General features: G+C 37.9%; 1 protein-coding gene across 12 annotated transcripts in view; it reads left to right on the forward strand.

Annotated features, from left to right (window-relative positions):
• rbfox1 (RNA binding fox-1 homolog 1) overlaps window positions 1-23,615 on the forward strand; it is a 1,583,823-nt gene that overhangs the window by 1,145,225 nt on the left and 414,983 nt on the right. The window contains exons 1-2 of one of the 12 annotated variants that reach the window (XM_063059005.1): window positions 8,544-8,554; window positions 10,993-11,109. The exons of 10 other annotated variants lie outside the window; for them this stretch is intronic. The gene's annotated coding sequence lies outside the window, so the exon portion shown is untranslated. Of the gene's footprint in view, window positions 1-8,366; window positions 8,555-10,992; window positions 11,110-23,615 lie in introns of those variants that run through there. One more of the 12 variants, XM_063059002.1, reaches the window with a different exon arrangement.

A 23,615-nucleotide genomic window follows, 5' to 3' on the forward strand; every position in this document is an offset into this window, starting at 1 on the left:
GTTTTAAAGTTTACATACATAATGCAAAATAACTGTGCACTTGCAAATAATTTTCTAAAATAATCAGCTACATTACATAATGCTTTTCCTCATTTCCTTTTGAACATTAAATAGAGTCAGGGATTCCCTAATGTAATTTATTTGTTTCACTTAAAGATCATGTTTTATGGAATCTTTGAAAGATTATTTTCTACTTTTGCTGGGTTTCAAATGTTATAAAAATAAATTAGCTAATGAAAGTACCAGTTAAATTAACCATGTCTGAAAGAGTTTCATTGTCAGATCTCCTTATAACAGTGCAAAGAAAACATTTTCTGTTGATTGTTATGGACTACTTAGGGAGGGGCAGGGCATCTTTGTCTGTCAAGAGAATCAGATAAGGTTACCAACAGAACATGGTGCCCAGCAATGTAGAGAAACTTAATTAACATGGCTCTTCTAGAGTAAATTGGCCTTTCATAATTGAGTCGCAAGATTCTGTAATTTTTTCAAACCTATTATCTTAATGATGATGTCAGTGTTCATAAGTTAAACAAAAAGAAATGAAGGTTTAAAAAGAGAAATAGAAAAGACAACAAATGAATAAAGCCTATTTAATTCTTCTTCAAATATGATGCATTTAGGCAAGAGTCTGCAAAACCAGATAATGGTTTGGGATGCTTCCATGATCGTGAACTAACACTGAATATTATTGCACAGCGCATACATTTCCTAATTATCCTATTAGATATTGATGTAATGTCTGGCTTAAAAAGGAATTTAAATGAGAGTTATAAATAAAATAAAAGCATGAAGTAGCGAACATGGAATTCAACAAAAAACAAGGACATAATTCAAACATGCACCATAAAGGAATCTGTATTACCATTTATCCATTGGTTAAAAATAGTTAATTTACAATTCGTTTTTAATTATTATTGAGCACTCAAAATAATTCTATTTTCTGTAAAAAAAAGTTACATAATCTGCTGTGGTAAACACAGAAGAAGGTAACCAAGAAATATTGCTGGTATTTTTTTATTAATTTGATAGAACACATTAGTTTTGAGGCCGCTTATCCATATGGTCAGACTGATTATTCTGCAGTCAATTAGTTCACAGTAAACACAAACTCACCTTTGATTTGTAATCCTGTTAGAGTCACAAACAGTTGTCATTACTGTTGAAAAAATAATGCTTAAGCAGTCTGCTTGCTTTCACATCTGATCTGCATGCATGTTGCTCTGTCGTTGAGCTTTTGGAGCTAATTAGAGCAATTAACCAAATAAAGTAGTGTAGCAAATGGAAGAAATTATTGCTCGCGCACAGAAAATATGAAACCAAACAGAAAATCTGATTTGATGCTAAGCACTGTAGAGGTTTCAAAAATGATGGCTTCATCCAAAAAAATGGATTATTTTAAGAACCATTATCTGTTTCCTGATGCATTTTTTATTTAACATAATGCAGTAATTGTGTACATAACATACATAACAACAGCAAAAATGGTGTATTTATATAATAGCTTTTAATAATGCCTCAAAGTGCCTCACAGATGCATTATCAAGCAAAATTTGACACCAAACCACATAAGGAGATGCTTGCCTAGAAATGGGATCACAGAGTGCTACATTTTGTGTGGTGAGAGATCCAATTACTATAGAAAATAAAGTATGAATGAAAATCAGAGACTTGCCATATAAGTTGTGAGGTCCAAAATTGTTATTCTGCTTTCCTCAATGCCTTTGACACATAATGCATGAAGGCCTGTGGGATGCATGATGGCATCCAAAGATACGCATGTCTGAAAGCCACTTACAACAATAAAGGTTATTGTCAACAAACTTAAAAAGAGATCCCCTGAAGGACTCAGCCCAACAATAGGATTCCATCCTAGATAAGTCCTAGTTATGTAATTAGCTTACCTAACATAGCTGCAACTGCCTCTTTCCCTTGCAAGCTCACAAGCTACCCACAAACCCAGCAATCAAAGTTCAAAGCAAATTTTATTATCAAAGTATATACTGTGCATGTCACCATATACAACCCTGAGATTCCTTTTCTTGTGGACATAGTCACCACATCAATAGAATAGTAACTATAACAGAATCAATGAAAGACTGCAAAACCAGGACATTCAACCAGAGTGCAGAAGACAACCAACTGGGTAGAGAATATTGAGAACATCAGATGAAAAATCCTTGAAAGAGAGTCCATTAACAATTCAACCCAGCCTCTAAACCTCATCCTTGCTGTTTACCCAGAAGAGATTGAAACCTTCTGACTCATTGACTACCACTTTCAATCCATGTTGGCAGGCCTCACTACCACTAATCACCTGTTACCAATGCTGTCCTGCAACTACCAAATGTACTTGTAAGACTTCATGCTCCACTCCCAGGCAATCCAGTGTGGCCATGTCCTATTTTATTTGCACACTAGCCTCTGCAGTGCTGTAAGGATTATTCTGTGCACAGTTTGGTGGGCCTCAGCTATCAATATATTTCCAAGTAGAAAACCCGTGACTAAAACAGCTCTAGACCTGTGAAGTGGCTTTTAGCAGTCTTTGTAGGCACCAAGGAAATTCTGGATCATCAGGGTAGATAGGCAAAAACAGAACTGTGTACATTGGCTTAAAGGAATGTCAAAGAAGAAGAGAGGCAGGAGACAATTCTACAGCTTATGACACTAGCAGCAGAAATCCCAGCTGTTAATAGTGGAGTTATTATATCTGGGACTAAAACTGGAGGAGTTGCAGATATCTCAGAGAAATGATGGAAGTTTCAGTGGTAAGGGGAATGATTTTAAAACAGGAATAAGAATTTTAAAGTAGAGGTATTGCTTGGCACTACTTGATCTGTAGTGAGGATGCAACAGTATATTTTACAGACTCAAATGTCAACCATTTTCAGATGCTGTTGCTCGTGGCCTGTAACGAGGGTGCTAAGGACAAATCTTTGGAGATACTGGAGCCAATAGTGAATAAGTTAGAAAATTAGTCATTACTGGTAATTCTCGGTTGGCAGCTAAATAACTGCTGGCCCAACCACCTGAACAGCGGGCATTCGGTACGAATGTTAGTTCAGTAATGTCAGTGTAAGCAGAAGGGTTGAGAAGGATAAAGAGAAATAGATGGTCAGAATTACATATGGTATCATTAAAGACAGATTAAAAAATAACACTGATGTTATGGCAAACTGGCAGGTTTCAAATAAGAAACTGCAATAATTTGGGAGTTCCAGAAGCTTAATAATGACAGAAAGGCCGTAGGTAGCACAATATTTTGAAAAAACAGAATTATCAGGGATTTTGTTTTATGGTAAGAGATGATGACAGCAGTATCTGTGAAGGGAGAATGTATCAAATATCAATTTGCATGTGAATGAGCCGTTCAGTGGGAATAAGGATTGAGTGCAGGAGATACATCTCATGGAAGAAAGGCCTCATAGATGGCTTAATTAGAAACATAGAGACCTAGGCCTCAATACCTCCTTGTACAATTGGTTTGCTCCTCAATTTGCTAACTTGCAGCCCCCAGTCAGTTCGGATTGGCATCAACATCTCTTCCACAATTACCATAAGCACAGGTGCACCACAAGGCTGTGTGCTTCCCCCACTGCTCTACTCGATTTGCACTTATGACTGTATGGCTTAGCACAGCTCCAATGCCATTTTCAAGTTTGCTGATGACACCACTGTCGTAGGCCAGATCAAAAGTGGGAAATTGAAAATCTGACTGAGTGGTGCCACAACAACAACCTCCTACTCAATGTCAGAAAGGCCAAGGGATTGATTAACGGCTTCAGGAGGAGGAAACCAGAGGTCCATGAGTCAGTCCTCATAACTTGTCCTGAGCCTGGCACATAAGTGCAATTACAAAGAAAGTAAGGCAGTGCCTCTACTTCCTGTGAGGCTAAGCACAGCTCCAGTGCCATACTTAAATTCACTGATGACACCACAGTCATTGGCTGAATCAAAGGTCATAAAAAATCAGCAAATAGAGGAAGATTGAAAATCTGGCTGAATGGTGCCACAACAATCATCTCTTACTCAATGTTAGCAAAACTAAAGAGCTGATTATTGAGTCCAGGAAGAGGAAACCTGAGATCCATGAGCTAGTCTTCATCAGAGATAAAAGGTTGAAAGGATCGGTAACTTTAAGTTCCTTGATGTTATCATATCAGAGGATCTTCCCTGGCTCCAGCAAGTAGGTGCCATTAAAAAGAGGGCATGGCACATTCTTAAAAGTTTGCAAAGATTCAACATGTCATCTAAAACTTTGACACATTTTTATTAATGCATGGTGGAGAGTATACTGACTAATTGCATCACGACCTAGTATGAAAGTGCCACTACTACTACGTCGACTCAAGCCTAGGAGGCCGGCGTCGGGCACGATGACGGACTCTCCACTTCTCCCTCTCCCTCATCAGTGTGTTCAGTTCATCTACATTAGCCGCACCGCTGTCTTCAAGGAGCGTGTTGACCATAGTCTTGGGAGGGCGCCCAGGGTTCATCCTCCCGTGCTTGGGCTCCCATATGATGACTAGGCTGGCAGGAAGCTCGGGGTGGCGTAGACAGTGCCCCACTAGTTGCAGTCTCCTCACCTCGATTTTATGTTGAAAGTGCCAATGCCCTTGAATGGAAGAGCCTGCAAAAAGTAGTGGATACGGCCCAGTTCATCACAGATTAACCCCTTCCCAACATTGAGCACATCTACATGGAGCACTGTTGCAGGAAAGCAGCAACCATCAGCAAGGACCCCCACCATCCAGGTCATGCTCTCTTCTCACTGCTGCCATCAGGAAAGAGGTAAAGGAGCCTCAGGACCCACACCACACATATCAAAGTTGCTGGTGAATTTAGCAGGCCAGGCAGCATCTCTAGGAAGAGGTACAGTCGACGTTTCGGGCCGAGACCCTTCGTCAGGATGAAGGGTCTTGGCCCGAAACGTCAACTGTACCTCTTCCTAGAGATGCTGCTGGCCTGTTGCGTTCACCAGCAACTTTGATGAGTTGAACTTACAGCATCTGCAGATTTCCACGTGTTCAGGACCCACACCACCAGGTTCAGGAACAGTTACAATACCCCTCAACCATCAGGCTCCTGAACCAGATTGGATAACTTCACTCACCCTAACACTGAACTGAATCCACAACTTATTGTCTCACATGTAAGAACTCTACAACTTATGTTCTCAAATGTACTTATTCATTTATTCATTTATTATTTTGTTTTTCTTTTTGGATTTGCCCAATTTGTTGTCTTTTACACATGGATTATGTCCATCTTTGTGTGTAGTTTTTATTGTGTTTTTTTGTATCTATTGTGAATGCTTGCAAGAAAATGAATCTAAGGGTACTATATGGTGAATTATACAGTACTGTGCAAAACTCTAAGGCATAATAAATATATATATAGCTAGGGTACCTAATACTTTTGTACAGTACTGTAGTAATTTTATGTATTGCACTGTAATACTGCCACGAGAAAAAAGACAAATTTCATAACATGTGAGTGATGCTAAACCTGATCCTGATATGGGTGTCTATTGCAAACTGAGTGTGGGAAAGGAGGCAGGGAGACGGGAAGCATATTTTGAAAAAAGGGAAGGAAGAGGGGAGGGAGTAGGAAGCACCAGAGAGATATTTTGTGATGACGAATTGTTTGGAATCAAATTACCTTGCTTGCCATCTTAGGGTTGTATGTGTCTGCACCAGCGCCAACCCCACCCCGCTCCTTCTCTGCCACCTGTCCCGAGGCACTCCATTCTTACCATTCCCAAAATCCTTTGCTCCCACCAGATTTACAAGCTCGCTGTCCACATCACATTGACAAATACAGAACAGAGAAAAGGACTTAGGCATGCAAGCTATATATATGTGCCTAAAACATTTACACAATATTGTGTAGACTTTGATAATAAATTTACTTTGAACTTTGAACTTTGATGGTGGATATGAGTGAAATTAAATGACAATAGGTTCATTCAAGGCTACGTTCATTTGAGTTAAAATGTTATGCTTATTAGATCTTTCAATTCAGGGAGCTTCCAGGCTATAACAAACACATTTGCTTATATGATTGTCTAGCACAATTTAGTCAGTCAGTGGTAGCAGATGGCTGTCTCTCTGATTAGAGGCCTGTGACGAGAGGTCTGCTGCAGGGATTGGTGTTGGGTCCATTTTTGTTTGTCATCTGTGATCAATGATCTGGATGATAATGTGGTTAACTGGATGAGCAAATTTGTGGATGATACCAATGTTGCAGGTGAGGAATGCTAGCAAAACTTGCAGTGGGTTCTGGATTGCCTGGAAAAATGGACTTAAAAATGACAGGTAAGATTTAATGCAGACAAGTGTAAGGTGTTGCACTTTGGGAGAACAATCCAGAGTAGGACTTACATAGTGAATGGTAGACCACTGAGAAGAGCAGTAAATCAAGGGGATCTTGGAAAACAGATTCATAATTCCATGAAAGTGGCATCACAGGTGGATAGGGTCATAAAAAGTGCTTTTGAAATATTGGCCTTCATAAATCAGAGTACTGAGTACAGGAATTATGATGTTATGTGGAAGTTGTATAAAACTTTGATGAGACCTAATTTTGAGTATTTTGAGCAACTTTGGTCACCTACCTATAGGAAAGATAGCAATAAGATTGAAAGAGGAGAGAGACATTTTACAAGGTTGTTTCCGCATCTTGAGGACCTGAGTTATAGGGAAAAGTTGACCAGGTTAAGAACTTATTCCCAGGACTGTAGGAGTAAAAGAGGAAATTTGATAAAATTATACAAGATTGTGAGGGATATAGATAGGGTAAATGCAAGTAGGCTTCTTTTCCATTGAGGTTGTATGAGGCTAGAACTAGAGGTTGTTTGTTAAAGGTGAAAGTTGAAATATCTGATGGGATCCTGAGGAGAATTTCTTCAATCAGAGGGTGGTGGGAGTGTGGAAAAAGCTGCTTGTTGAAGTGATAGATGCAGGTTTGATTGAAACATTTAAGAGAAGTTTGACTAAGTACGTAGATAGGAGATATATGGAGGGCCATGATCCAGGTCCAGGCTGATGGAACTAGGCAGAATAACAATTCTGAACAGACTAGATGGGCCAAAGGGCCTGTGCTGTAGCGCTCAATAACTCTAATTTCTTCTTAAATATCAAGAGTTTTCTTTTCAACTTTTGAACTTGTGAAAATAAATTATATACATCACCTCATATTTATGAATTCTACTTAGTTTAAACACTGCACAAATATGATGGCCTTTCAAAATGAACAACTTTAAAATTCATAAATAAGTATACAAAGTGTTTATGGATTTTTTAAAAGGTTTTATTAATTGACAAACAATCTCCTATGTTATAAGTCTATATTTTGAGTGAAGTTTTCTAGTGTGTGATGTAGATTCTACGTAAGTGCTTTAGTGAACAACACCAACTTATATTTTAGATGAGTTATCTTTACTTGGGAAAAAGACCATGTACATCCAGATTTACATTTCAAAATATGATTTTATGTCTTGACAACAGCTATGAATTTTAGTTAATACAAATTTAATTGAAATAAATTTTCCATCAGTTATTAGTGTTCAATGATAATGAAATCAGTACTCATTATTATTTTGATCTTTGATAAAGAAATTCAAAGCAGAGATTTCTGATTATAAGGCAGATAAATTATAGTTTCATCAATTTTATTGGGCAAGTTACAGCATATATTTCAGATATTATTTTCTGTCTTTACATATGACAACCACAAGACACAAAAAAAGGAAAAAAATGTGTTTTCAGTTTATTTTTGCAAACAGTGTAACTGTGAAAATCGACTTCTTCATTGGTGGGATGTTAGATGCATTACTCAGTTAAAAAGCCTGCATTTTTATATTTCATTTTGTTGCGTGGAGGTGTCTATTCCATACCACCCACACAGTAAACCAAGTGAACTGTGAAATATATTCATTGTTACAGTACAGCAGAAATGGAGGATAGCAGTCATCAGTAATAATGTACAACAGTTGAAGAGAGACCAGCGACATTACCTGCATTATTTAGGTTGCCTTTTTCATTATAGTAGGGGAAATAGGCTGCAATTCGATTATGGTGTGATTTGGGGGTGGAATTATTCAGCGATCAGTGACCCTCTTGCAAGCGGTTCACATCAGAAGTCAACTCAAATAAAGTTTACAGTGTATTATTCAGACTGAATACTGCTTCAATCTGCAATTGGGATTCTTCATCTTTTATATTTTGTTACTGCTTCCCAGTTATTTATATCTCGAGGCAAAAGGATTGGCTGGCTTATATTGGAAAGAGCTGAGTCAACCAATAGTGTAAGATCCCCACCCTTCCATAAGCTTCCATTGTAGTTCTGAGAAGCAGCATGATTAATGACAGTAAAGGAAGCTGGCTGCAGGATTACTAATTTTCTATCCCTTTTCCATTCTCTCTGCATTTACAATCGACGTGTTTCTTGAAGCTTTTTTTTATTTTGCATGGCTTTGGAGCAAATCACTTGCTACTCACTCCTCCTTGTGAATAACCAGCTCAAATCTTACAAGAACTAACAGTCCGGTGGGGTGAGTTTGCTTTAAAAGCAAGAAGTATGCAATTAAGGCTGGTGATGAGACCCTGTAATGGATTAAGACAACTGTTCTTGACAATAACAGTACCAGAGACCTGATAAAGAAAATCAAAGTATCATTTTTCTTATCAGGAAATTTTTGGATGTTAGTGCAATTGAACTTCAGCTAATCGCTATCTTTCTTTTGTGCTAGTTAATTGAAATTGGCCCTTTATAACCCTTGATTGTATAGAAGTGTACAATTTGCTATAAAATGTGGGATAATGATATGTAATTGTACAGGCAGAACCTTCCCTTTCTAAGCTGTTTCGTTTTCTTCACAGCATTACTTCTATCTTAAAATTATGTAGTAGGTGTTGATATGATTAGAATATCATTATTTTAAATATGTAAACAGGAATCATTTAACAGTTTATTTTTACCTTAAACCTTATAATAGACATTCTGTGAGTCAGGTCACCATCAAATCAATTCCTTTTGCAACTGTAATTTATATTGATGATATACACTTCCCTTCACTGTTTTTGCAGTGGATTTTTGATTGGCATCCCAAATCATGTGATTCTTCTTATCAATGGACAAGCACAAAAATGGATATGTTTTACCGAAGATCTGTTCCTACAGCAATTCAATTTTAAAACATTCGTGTTCTATTTTGATAGATTTCAAAACCTTATTTTCATTAAAGATTATATAAAATTTTTCCTCGTTTATAAGAAATATAGTATAAATTGATGTCTAAACTGAAATGAACTGTTCAATTTAAAATACTTTTACCTCTGAGTAAGAAGATAATGGACTCAAGCTTGAGTAGAAAATGTGGACCGGTGTTTAAATGCAGCAGTGAGGGAGTGCTACACAGTCAGAAGACCCATTGTTTATTCCGGAAGGAGAAGATTTTAGGATAGTAATTAAGGATAGGACAAACGCATTGTACAAAACTAGATAAACTGCATATTTACAGTATAGTTTTTAGTGGGATTTTTCACTGATAAAATTCAATGGTATTAATTATCAATCTGTGGCTTGGAATATCTCAATCTATGCAAAAAAACATATAAGTTGGTTCTTTCTGTATTTTTTTCTTCAGTAATTCTCATAGAAGTTGAGGAAAAACTATTTTCAAGTAATTCTTTCTTTAGCTCTTCTCTTTGAAGAATCTTATGAGTTTTATGAGTTTCCTATGAGAATTTTCCAATTATTGGTTGCTGTAATGTGCATACTACAACCATACAACATGATCTGCATATTACATTACCATTGCCTCAATGTATTTGATTTCCATAAGAATTAAGTAGCTAGTGTTTTAGCTGTGTTAATATGACAGCACTGAATGGGCAGATAAAGTACCCCAGCACTGACAGATAACAAGTTCCTCAGTCAACCACCTACATAATCCACAGCTTTGAATCAGATCTTCAGAATATTGAAACTTAAGACTCTTCCACTATTTAATATCATGACTGACTTATGACATAACACCAATAAACTAACTTTTCCCAAAAGTGTTAGTTTTAAATATAAGAATAATAGATTTTCAGTAATCTAATACCTTAGATTACCAAATCTCTATCGATCTGAAAATGTTTTACTGAGCATTATTAGCCATTTGCAGAAGACAGTTTCAAATTTCTAACACTATCTATGTGCAGAAATGTTTACTAAGCACTCATGAAAGACTTGACCCTGAATCTTAGACTGTGTCCCATTGACCTAGACTCCACAGCCAGCTGTGGTACAGTAGTTTCCCACTATAAATTCATCTTATTATCTTGATATTTGATCGTTATTCCATATTCAGTTGTTCTTCTTCTTAAGCAGTCTCTTGGAAATAAGAATGTTTTTCTTCTACTCCAGTATTTGTGTTCTTATATGGCTAAAAAGGACAATTTGGAAACCGCCAATGAGGCAAGAGTGCCTGTTTTAATTGAGAACCATTTATAGAGAGAATCACTTGTTTTGAGTTCTGTGAGCTCCTAATGCACAGATTTGAAATGTCATCCTTAATGCTCCTTCTCTAGTTGTGGATGTCTTCTGGATGTCCACTTAATTATCTGACACAAAAGAAGCATGCTCAGAGCAACAAGTCCCTGTCTATCCCTTTCCCTGCTGACTTGTTTTTTTGCAGATTCCCATGAGCTCCCTGGCTACCACCACTCAACTACACATCAGGGCCACTTTACAGTTGCCAATTAACAACTAACACTCGGGACATGGGAGGATGCTGGCCTATCTGGAGAAAAATATGCAGTGACAAGGAGAATATACAAACTCCACGCAGACAGTTTCCAAGATTGGGATTGAACTGTAGCTGTGAGACAGCAACTCTATCTAGCCGCACCACTATACATGAACATTCTGTAGTCCAACAGCTTACTGAATTATTTAAAAAAAAATCAATCAAGTTCATTAATTATGAACTACTCTTTACAGAATCCTGTGTTGGGGGATGCTAAACCAAAACCAGTAAGAACAAAATCAGCCCGATGCCAGGAACTGTTCAGCATTCCCAATTCATCAGAGGAGTGGCTGGTTTCAATAAATATTGTGGTAATGCAAACATCAATTATTTTACACGATAGGTGGTTACACCATGCTAATGATTTGCATTGCTCTGTACTTTAAAATTCCTCACAAATATTAGAAAGAAACATGTGAACAATGTGAAAATGAGATCAGTCTATCAGTCAGCGTGGAAGTGAGCGAGTGGGAAGATGGCCAGTTGGTGTGAGTATGTGTCCATGAAAGCATGAGTGGGACTCTGGGTTGGGAGTACTTGGCCGCAAGTGGGTGTAGGATGATGGTTGATAAATTGAGACAAGTGTGTATGTGGAGTCTTGGAAAGAAATTGTGGAGCAGGCCAATGCAAAGCCACCCAATTTTTTGTAATTCTTCTCTAAAATGATTGTGAACAAATTATTTTGGCATTTGGTTTTAAACATGAAAATTATTTCATTTGATCTGTACAGATCTGAATGTGCTAGGCATGCCAGTTAATTTTCCAAACAATCAAAGAAGGAAACAGGATAAACAAAGCATGTTTTAATGTTGTGTTTGCATCCGTGTGTGTGTGTGTGTGTGTGTGTGTGTGTGTGTGTTTTGCACCTGCGCAAACACATATGCACCTGTATTTTCTTCCCTTCTGCCAGCACGCTTTATTCTACTACTGTATGAGCACAATAAAGAATTGGATAATCTAGTAATACAGTAAAATCCTAAAACGGGATTCTATGATCTTCACTACCATGGAACAAGAGACATATGTGTCCTAAGTTTGCAAATCAGTCACTAAATAGACAAATATTTTTGTGGGTTAAATGGTCTACTCCTGATACCATTTTGTGTTGTCATCATTTCGTGCAAAGGTTCCTGCTTGGAGCCATTTAACCTCAGGTTGTTCCTTGCTGGGTGATACTCTTGAAGTTCCGAGAGCGTGAAATGATATTAGCAGCAGCATAGTGGTTGTTACTGGAATAACATCCATTAGGAAAAGGCCATTGATTCAGGGAGGTGAGGTCAAATTTCCCTTGTGGTAGCTGAGGATGTAAATACAGGTAATGGAAAGAAATTGACTTTAAATCTCGTATCAATATCGTCATCCATGAAACCGTCATAAAAATCTTCTTGACAATAAAAACACGTCTGACCTACTAAAATACTTCAGGAAAGGAAGTTTGCTTCTACTTAACCAATCTGGCCTATATATGACCTCCAAACCAGAGCAAGATGGTTGACTCTTATTTGCTGCTAAAATTTGTTGACAAGCCTCTCAGTGCAGTAATTAATTCAGGATAAAAATAAATGCTAACATGCCAGTAATGGTTCTATGTAATTAATAAATTAAAATTAGACTCTGTATTCCTACAACCTGTTATCAATTATACTTGTGTATTTTTGATATGTTCTTCTACGTTACCAAACAAAATTCCAGAATATTCCTGATGGTTCATTTCAGTAATTCAGATCTGATATAAAAGTGAAAGTAGGGAGAACTTGCATTTCTGTAGCAGCTTCAACTTTTTTCAGCACTCTGTGCTGATGCAAGCCAACATCACCAATGTGCATGTGCTCATACGGACTACAGTTCACTGGATCACAAAAGAAAGGGTTAGGATTAGGAGAAGGGGAGGTTCATTGGTGGGAAGGGTAGGATTTCAGTGTTTGGGAGAGTTCAGTTGTTGGAGGGGCAAATATGTTTCTGAGGATGGTTTAGTTTAATGGGTGAAGGGCAAACAAGGGTCATGAGTTTGTGTTAAGGGTTGGTGTGTTGGAACCTGAAGGAGAGTCAGATAATCATAGTCTATAAAAAGGACTATAATAAGTCAATTTTCCAGTACTGCTCTGGATTGTGCTTATCAGATTTTACAGAAGCAAGCTTTAGTGAAGATCTGCTTCTAGAGGAACGACTGAATGATCAGGGTTATCTAACTGCATTTGAAAGTTACTGACTTACCTAAAATGGCATTTGACACCACACTGCATGCCTGAATTTCCCTGGATGACCCAGAATGAAACTCACATCGTGTCTGCATTATCTCCCAAGATCATATTTCAAAGCTATAACTTTGCTGTCTAGATTCATGTGCAAAAGCATTAATAGCATGAAATGCCAGATGTACATCAAGAATGTAAATTAAGTTGGTCAAAGAAATTAGAGCGTGTCTCGTATCAATTTAATTAACCTCTGAACTCCTTATTATGTTTTACTGTTAAAAAAGACCAATACTGAACATTCAATTTTACATGTAGTAGTCTCATTCCTTCAAATTGTTTGAGATTGTTGAAAGAGATAGTGTCATAAACCAACATTTATTTTCACTTTTTCTTTGTATCTGTTTACTCATATTTACTAGTTTACCCGTACTTTCCACTTCAGACTGCGCTACTCATTGGTAATTCTGAAGTCTTGAGGAAGTATTTTGCTGAATGCTTTGTTTCTGGATGTCCTAAATGATTTGCAGAGAAGACTGTGCTGTTTCAGTCTCATCCTTTCAACAACTTGCTTTGCGAAAGCTCACAAAAATTCTTCTAGCAAGAAAAAGTGTAATGAGTGGTGGATTCATTCTTGCTGGTTGCGGTAAATACTGGCTCAATAGTTTTTTTTCCCTTTTCCGATGATATTGATTAAGAAATCAGTATCCCCTCACTTAGGTCACTGCCTTTGTTTCAAATAGTACCATGGGAATTCATGCAACCACTTGAACAGGCAGATTTATCACCTTGTCTAAGAAATGGCATTACCACAGTACTGCTCTGAAATGCCAGACTAGATTAGGTAATTATGGCTCTGCTTGGAATTTGTACCATGACCTTATGGCTCAATGTTGAGTGTCCAACTGTTAAAAGTAGGAATGGCTTTTTGGCGTGAAAAATGAACATGATCTATCAGATAACTTGCAGGACAAATAAATGCAACAGCAGTTTGCATCCATATAGCTGTACAAAAATCTCATTGCACTCCAATTTTATCAGTGTTATGTAACTGAAAATCATTTTTTCCTTGAAGGAAGCATGATAATAGCCATTTTCAGGTCAGTTGTTGTCATATGGATGTATCATGCCTGCATAACCTGATACAAGTGGCATACAAACATCTGACATAATGATATTCTTCCCTATTGGAGCATTGTCATCAGCCATGATGGAATGGTGGACCAGCCTCGATGGGCTGAAAGGCCTAATTCTGCTCCTATGTCTTATGATCTAATGGTTTATGGTCATTGTTGGAGCTTGAAATATAGAGTCTGGGGAATTTTTTACGCATCTTGGTCTTATTCCCATAGCACCAACTTAAGAATTTCTGAGGTATATAAAATCCTTGGCACACAGGTCCTGTTCTGTTTTGTAACCCCAAAACACAAAAAACTAAATAAAAATAAGTGAGTCTGAAATAATGCAACTAAATTCATGCTTACTTTAAGTGAGCCACTCACGTACTGGTCTCCTTACTTGAGGAAGGATACACTCGTTTTGGAGGCAGTGCAGAGGACGTTCGCCAGATTGATTCTAGAGATGAGGAGGTTAGAATATGAGGGGAGATTAAGTTGCCTGGGACTGTATTCACTGGAATTCAGAAGAATGAGAGGAGATTTTATAGAAACATACAAAATTTTGAAAGTGATAGATAAGATAGGGGGAGGAAAGTTGTTTCCACTGTTAGGTGAGAGTAGAACTAGGGGACATAGCCTCAAGGTTTGGGGGAGTAGAATTGGGACGGAGATGAGGAGGAACTGCTTTTCCCAGAGGTGGATGAACCTGTGGAATTCTCTGCCCGATGAAGCAGTAGATGCTACCTCAGTAAATATATTTAAGACAAGGTTGGATTGATCTTTGCATAGTAGGGGAATTAAAAGTTAAGGGAAAAGGCAGGTAGGTGGAGTTGAGTCCATGGCCAGATCAGCCATGATCTTATTAAATGGCAAACCAGGCTCAAAAGGCCAGATGGCCTACTCCTGCTCCTGTTTCTTATGTTCTTATGTATCACGTGGTCCTGTCATGACATATGGAATTCACTATTTTTTACATATAACCAAATATGAACACAAATGCTTAATCAATCAATATATTTACAATATTACTCACATACTACTGAAGTATTAAATATACAACATTCCTATCTGCTTAGCTATAAACTCCAACTCAGTAAAGAATGCATCTTAACTATACACACAATATATTATATGATGCAACTACTAAATACAGACATCCACAGCACAGTAAATTTTAAATTGTCCCATTCATGCCTAATGATTTAATCACTGTGGAGATTGGTTACTCTTGTGGGATAATGTCTTTACTGAACAGGGGAGTCACTCTACTTGGCAAGTGAGACTGGTGGCTGTGAAAACAATCTCAGCTCTGGGGCCTCATCCATTGTAGTTGTAGGAGTTGACTCTGAGACTGCAGGAAGTATCTGTGACAGCTATGGACACATTTCTTCTCCTTTTCTCAGTTTTTCTCTCTGGATTTACTTCAATCCTTGTTCTCACATTTTCAATTACTTTTCTTTCTTTTTCTCACCTTTTTCTTCTAGTTTCTTGTGAGTATCTCCGAATTTGTTGGTTTCTCAAGAAATGAAGTCTCATTTATCATCTTCTATTTCCATAGAACTTATGACATCCTTTTCCTTTTGCTTCTTTCCAGGAAGTGCATCTCGATCTTGAGAAGGTGCATTTAGTTCACTGGAGTATTCTCTAATTAATCTTTCTATTGTTGCTTTTGTGATCTGATCTCCCCTTTAGTTTCCTCATTCATAATTTCATCTGATGAATCTTCTGTTTTTGTTTCTTCATTGACTCTTTTCTTTTTGGCCAGCTGGACTTTAGTCTTTGCATTTACTTTTGCAAGCTTTTTTGTCACCCATTTGAAGTTCATGCAATAAGCTAAAGCATGAAGAGAAGATTCTTGTTCTTTATACTCATAAAGACCGAATGCTTGTAACTTTCCTGCAGCTCCTTGAACTCTCTTCCAGCTTAAAACCGAGCCATATTTTGCAAGTAGCTACCTGATTAACTTACCAGAAGCTTTTTTAGATAGGTTGCCTACAAAAGTTGGACGACTGCTTTCGTCACTTTCACGATTTCTCTGAGCAGCATAGTTCTTCCTTGGTCGAATATACTTTCCAACCAAAGGAGCAGAGGTTGGCACCAACACCCGTTTGTCCTCTGTTGGGGAACAGTTTTTGGTGTACAGCATGGAGAGATGTGGCATCCTCCAGTACCTTTTTCAATTTGCTTTCAGTTGGCTTCATTGCAGGCAATGTGGCCTGCAAATAGTGAATGGATCTCAGATCAGGTTGTAGTTTTCTCAGTCACTCACATCCCAGCAAAGCTGGCCTTCCTGTTTTTATCACATACACGCCCAATGTTGCTTGTTATATTTCACTGTTATGAAAGTCATTCCCACAGGAGTTATCTTTTCTCCAGTATAACTTGTTAGTTTGATATCTGCAAGCTTCAGCTCAGTATCATTGAAACCTCATTCAAACTCATTTTGTGGAATGATTGAAACAACCGAGCCAATGTCCAATTCCATTTCAATTGATTTGCCTTTCACTTCTGGCGTAAGCCATAGTGCGTGTCTACTGTTTGTTTTCACATTGTAAATCTCAAGGTTATTTAGTCAGGTGTCACTCTCATCATTATCAGGTTTTTCATCAACAGCAGATTACCGCTCTTTTTGAAACTACAACTTGACTTTATATCTTCCTCTGTTCCCTATGCAGTCCATTTATTTTTGTCTGTCTGAAATTCTACTTTATATCCTACTTTGTGGCATAATCTGCAAGATTCCTTTAAAGCTGCAATGGTCGGTGTTTGTGAATTCCTGCCATAGTGGTAACAATTTGTTTGGCCAGGCCGGTTTCTGTTTAAACATTATAATTTTTTTTCACATTCACTTTCATTCCTGACTGCAACCCAATTGTGTTTCTGTCTGCTGTTTCCATTGATACAGCAATTTCAACTGTTCTTGTAAATGTAAGTTGTGCTTCAATTAGGAACTATTTTTCTTGTAAGATTTCACAAATTAAACAATCTCTCAGTGCCCACCATTGAACTGAATATGCTAGATAACTTCTTCAATTCAGCCATGTAAGCTGTAATGAACTGTCCTTCCTTTTGATTCCGCTTATGAAACCGAAAGCATTCCGCAATCAACAATGGCTTCAGTTCTAAATGTTTCTGCATTATTTTCACAATATCAGCAAAGTTTGTTTCTACTGGTTTGGTTGGAGCAGACAAACACTTCAGCAAACTATGTTTTTCCACCCAATGCACTTGGCAAAACATGCACTTGTTTCTGGTTGGCTATTCCATTTGCTTTAAAGGTCTGCTCAATCCATTCCATATACATATTCCAATTATATTTTTTGCAATCAAACACCTCAATCTTTCCGATGTAGCCAGCTATTTCTGCTCTTTTTTATGATTATTATCACCCATTACTCATTGTTTATGAACCCACAAATTCTTCCATGTTCTGCCTTTTTTAACCTGATTGTTCTTCCATTTTTGCAAAGAAAACTTGCTGCTCCAAAGAATAAAAAATGCTGTGCTTTTTTTTTACTCAGCTGTTTCTTTCTGCACTTTTTTACGCTTCAATAGGTAGGTTGTCATAAAGTAGAAAACAAAGGAGTCTGGGATAATGTATTCAATTTCATTTTTATTTTAAGCAAGCTGTGCATGTATCACATGGTAGTATCATATGCAATTCATTTATTTTTGCATGTAACCCATAATGAATTATCTAAATGAACAAGAATGTTTAATCTATCAATATATTTACAATATAACTCAAACACTACTGAAATATTAAATACACAACATGTTCCTGCCCTAACATCCCACCTATGTTATCTTCAGTTTATTCTTCAGTTCCTGATCTGTATTCCTCCAAGATGTGATAACGCCCCCCTCCCACACCCCTCCACCGTTTCTCCTGCTCCTGACCACTCCAATTTCAAATCTTCCCACTGTTTAACACATGGGACACTGGTTTTGTTCTTCCCAATCCCCATCAGTCAAGTGTTCAACCAACTCCACCCTTTCACCTTCCCACCACACAGAGACACCCGGAGTGTGACTGATGCAGGAAGTCCTTCATTGAAAGTAGCACCTTGAAGGGAAAAAATTTAAGAAGCAGTTTTATCATAGTGAAACTTTTCCAAAAAGCTACTCATGAGAATAATTGAACAAAATTTGACACTGAAGCAAATAAAAGGAATGTGAAATTAAAACATAAGTCCTCCAAAACACTCAGCATGTTATGTTGCAACTGTGGGAAGAAAATCAGAGTTAAAGTTTCTGTTCAAAGTCCCTTCATTAGCACTTGGAAAGTGGGAAAAGTAATTAGTTCTGGATTTCTCATTCTACAGATGCTATCTGACTATCTGAATGTTTCCTGAATTTTATCTTTTTTATTTTCGATGTCCAACATCTGCAGATTTTTTTGGTCATCGTTTATTACTTATAAATAGATACTGTAAAGAATATAAAGGATGTTCAAAATTGCATTTTCAGCCTAACCTTAATTGTACAATTATTCAAAACTCTAAGATCAGCATTGTACAAATGAAACACTTTGTGAAGCTCTTAAGGTGAGTGGGAGGAGAACAACTCACTGTTGAAGGGTAAATATTAGTTCACTTCAAAATGGTGTTCAAGGCATCAGTAACTATTGTTCAAAGATAGTACAAATAAGAATAATAAGTCATTGGGAATGCGGAAGCCTCCGATGTGTGTGACTGAGCCCCAGATTAGCAGAAGTATTCATTTCACAGCTTCCGAAGTTGAACCACTGTTACGTATGATGCCAATAGGGAGGCTTGTCCACTGTCACTGAAGAAAAAGTAGCCCAGTTTCAGGATGATGCTCTCCCTGTGCACATACCGTCTCTGACTGAATGATAATTGATGGACAGAGCTTGGCATTATTTATCCTGGAGATCCAGATTTGAAGGAAACAGTTTGCCACAGTCATAGAATCATACAAAAGTCCAGCTCAGAGACAGACTTTTTGCAACACTTCATGCCTGTGTTACCTATCTGTGCTCATCCCATGATCTGCAGTAGACCCATATCCCACTACACCTTTCCTATCCAAATAGCTGTTAAATCCTGTAATAGTATTTCCCTCCAATAACTCATCTGGCATCTTATTTCAAATATTCATTACCATCTTGTGAAAAACTTACCCTGCAGATCTCCTTTAAATCTCGCCACCAATGCACCCCACACACAAACCACACCCAAACCAATGCTTTATATTTCCCCTGCCTTCTGAAAATCTTTCTAACTATCTATCCCACAGTTGTCCTCATAATTTGGTAAACCTCTGTATCATCACCACACAGGCTCCTATATTTCAGTGAAAATAAAACACGGGCTTTAAAATTTCTGTTTATGATTATAGTCCTCCTTTCCAGGAAAAACCCTGCTAAATTTGTTCTGCGCTCTTTCTATGACCTTCTGATAGTCTGGTGACCATAACTGTACACAATGCTCTAAATGCAATCCAATCAATGTTTTGTACATCTGTAACGTGATGCATCAGCTCTTATTGTCAAAGCCTTAATCAATGGAAGCAAACTCATCAACTGCTTTCTTCACTATCCTGTCCACCTTCATTGTCACTTTCAGTGAACTATGGACCTGCAACCAGATGCTCCTCTGTACATCAATGCTGTTCAAGTCCTTGCAATTTACATTATATGTCCAACCAGGATTTGTTCTCCTAAAGTACATTGCCTAACAGAAGGAGGGCTTACAGACAAATTCATTTTGTGAATTGAAATGCTCTGAAAGTTAGTGTGGACCCAAAATTTAAATATGGGAAAAACACCGTAGAAAATCTGAAATATAAATATTGCCTTTAGAAGCGCCTCCGGACTTTTGATAATCTTTTCAGACTATCTTATCTGTTGCTTCACATCATGATAGCTTTCTACTCTGTTTCTTGGTGGCACTGTAAATTTCAAAACCAGCTCATCTGTGAGGTTTCTACATTCTCTTTCACAACTGGCAAACTTTGGTCAACAATTTCAGGCCTGAGAGTATGACAGGCCAGGGCCCACAACCAATGGTAGTGCAGCACAGCTGATCTCCTTAAGATTTTCTGACATCCTTTTCCTTCAGTAACTCAAGTTGAGACAGTAAGGCAAAACTTAACCCCAAAGTTTCAATATTAAATGTTCATGGAATAACTGTAGCAGAATAATAGGAAACCATGTTTTGAACAGTTTACCTGACAGTTATGACATTTATTGCAAACACCTCTACAAAGCATAGAATCTGCTTGAAACTGGTACATAATATGGTGGAGGTGGGCTTTGTGGGTGGTTGTTATTTCCAACAAGAACCTTGATTGAGAGTGTGGAGGAGGGAGAAGCACGAGGATCTGACCAACACAAGTTTGGAACATTAATTGTGTCATTGTGCATGAAATAATGGAATTATGTCAAATGACAAATCTACATTTCCTTGGTTATTGCCAATCTATGGCTACATTACTCTTTTTACATGCACCTTTGCTGCTTGATGCTGGTGCAGACTGAAGAGATAATGTGAGAGAATAGTTTTCTTATTGAAGTGTTGATTACAATAGCAGCACACTCAGAACAAGGGTGGTAATATTTACAGACACATGAACACTCATAATTATTTTACAAAACAAAAAAATGTGATTTGTGATTTATTTTGGGAATTTAAGTTGAAGTTTCTCAGGGCAATGCATTAGGAAATCAGAAACTCGAGAAATTCATTTGCATATATAGAAAACCAATAATGAAGTGTGATCACATCCTAAATGCAGCATTAATGATGTCATGAGTAAATCAACATATGAAGACACTATCATACAGAGGTATTATAAACAAGAATTCATTTTACCTGCAAACAATAGAAACTGACTTGCAAGAACAAGCTTGCTTTCAATCCATCAACAGAAACAAGCTATTTAACCTGTGCTGCATGTTTGCCTAGTTATGTGCAGCAGTCATTCCTTATGTATACTTAATATCATACTTCAAATTTCAAAAAGTTCAAAGCAAATGTATCACCAACATATATGCCACCATATACAACCCTTAGATTCGTTTTCTTGTGGGCATACTCAATAAACCCATAATAGAAAAATAACCATAATTGAATCAAAGAAAAACCACATGAACTTGGGCGTTCAACCAGTTTACAAAATACAACAGACTGTGCAAATGCTAAAAGAAAGAAATAATAATAATAAATAAATAAACAATAAATATCGAGAACATGCAATGAAGAGTCCTTGAATGTGAGTCCATAGGTTGAGGGAACATTTCAGTGATTGGACAAGTGAAGTTGAGTGAAGATATCCCCTTTGGTTCAAAAGCCTAATTGCTGAAGGGGTAATAAGTATTCCTGAAACTGTTGGTTTGAGTCCTGATGCTCCTGTACCACTGTCCTGATGGAGGTCATGAACAGAGTGGTGGGGGGCACTGATGCTGCTTTCCTGCAATAACGCTTTGTGTATGTTCTTAATGGTGGGGAGGGCTTTACCCATGAAGGACTGGGCTGTATCCGCTATTTTTGTAGAATTTTTCATTCACGAGCATTGGTGTTTCCATACCAGACCATGATGCAGCCAGTTAATATACACCCACCACACATCGATAGAAGTTTGTCAAAGTTTTAGATGTAATTCCCAACCTTTGCAAACTTCTAAGGAAGTAGAGCTGCTGCCGTGCTTTCTTCATAATTGCAGTTAGGTGCTGCACCCAGGACAGGTCCTCCGAAATGACACCATTGAGGAATTTGAAGTTGTTGACCCCCTCCACCTCAGATCCTCTGATGAAGACTGGCTCATGGACTATATAATTAATTCATCTGACACAACATTGTGGGCCGAAGAACCTATTTCTGTGCTGTACTGTTCTACATTATATTCTATATGCCATAGAAAAATTAATATTATATTTCAGTGTGCATTTTTGTGCATGTATATGAAAGCTAAATCCATTAGAATTTTTTTGACATCCAATGTGGTGCTATATGTTAACTTCAAAGTGTTCGCATCACTAAATTATTTCCAGTGGTGGCAATTTATTGATTTTATTTTTATGATGAATCATTTTATGGCATATTAATGCATTGGTACATTGTAGATATATTCTAGTTCTGTTTTTAGACTTCTAATAAATCCAGAAAGCTTTGAAGTACCAAGGTATCAAATATTATTTCTAGCTTTGAAGTAATGTTCTCCTTAATCATCAACTGATGAAGAAAATGTAATTGTAAAAGTTATTTTGCAAGTGTTAAATAAAAAAGGTGCTTCAGAATCACTGAATTATAGACAAAGAATTCCTTAATATTGAAACCCCACTTCAGTGCAAATTCAACAAATTGTTAGAATCTTTTCTCCTTCACTGCGAGATGACAAACTTTACAGACAGGTTTCTGTACGTAGAAAGAGGCCTTAACCTTCTTAGTCACTGCTTCTGTATGTCACTAAATGAATCTTAAAAAAACTGCTCAATGAGATTCTCACTCAAAATGCTGGAGGAACTCAGCCGACCAGGCAGCATCTGTGGAAAAAAGTACAGTCGACATCTTGGGCTGAAACCGTTCGGCAGGACTGGAGAAAAAAAGCTAAGAAGTCGATTTGAAAGGTGGGGGGTGGGGAGAGAGAAACTCCAGGTGATAGGTGAAAATTGGAGGGGGAAGGATGAAGTAAGGAGTTGGGAAGTTGATTGGTGAAAGAGACAGAAGGCCATAGAAGAAAGAAGAAGGGGGGAGGTGCACCAGAGGGAGGCAATGGGCAGGCAAGGAGATAAAATGAGAGAGGGGCAAGGGGATGGGAAATTGTGAAGGGGAGGGGTGGTGCAGACATTACTGGAAGTTTGAGAAATTGATGTTCATGCCATTAGGTTGGAGGCTACCTATATGGAATATAAGGTGTTGTTCCTCCAACCTAAGTGTGGCCTTATCCCAACAGTGGAGAAGGCCACAGGTGGACATATTGGAATCGGAATGGAAAGTGGAATTAAAATGGATGGCCACTGGGAGATCCCACTTTCTCTGGCAGATGGAGCGTAGATGCATGGCGAAGCAGTCTCCCAATCTATGTTGGGTCTCACCGATATACAGTAGGCCACAACGGGAGCACCGAACACAGTATATGACCCCAACAGACTCAGAGGTGGTTTTGCCTCACCTGGAAGGCCTGTTTGGGGCCCTGAATGGTAGTGAGGGTGGAGGTGCAGGGGTAGGTGAAGAACTTGTTCTGAAAAGCACAGTGAGATTGTTAGTTTGTGAACTGATAGTTCACATGGGTATCCAATTTCTTCCAGCTTGGTTCTTAAAATATTCTTTGTTACTAATCGCATGCTCTACCCTCTCATGAGAATGTCCTGAGGGCTGCCTATATTGTTAACTTAGCCAGATATTCCCCTCCAAATGGTTCCTTGACAAGCGACATTCTCAATCATCTCATTTCTGAGTCCCATCTGCAGCATCCCACAAAACAATGCGCAAATGTTCTATCCAATCATCAACCCTCATCAATCATTAATCAACAGCTTGGGGC

This window comes from Mobula hypostoma, chromosome 9, assembly GCF_963921235.1.
Source record: "Mobula hypostoma chromosome 9, sMobHyp1.1, whole genome shotgun sequence".
Classification (NCBI taxonomy): Eukaryota; Metazoa; Chordata; class Chondrichthyes; order Myliobatiformes; family Myliobatidae; genus Mobula; species Mobula hypostoma.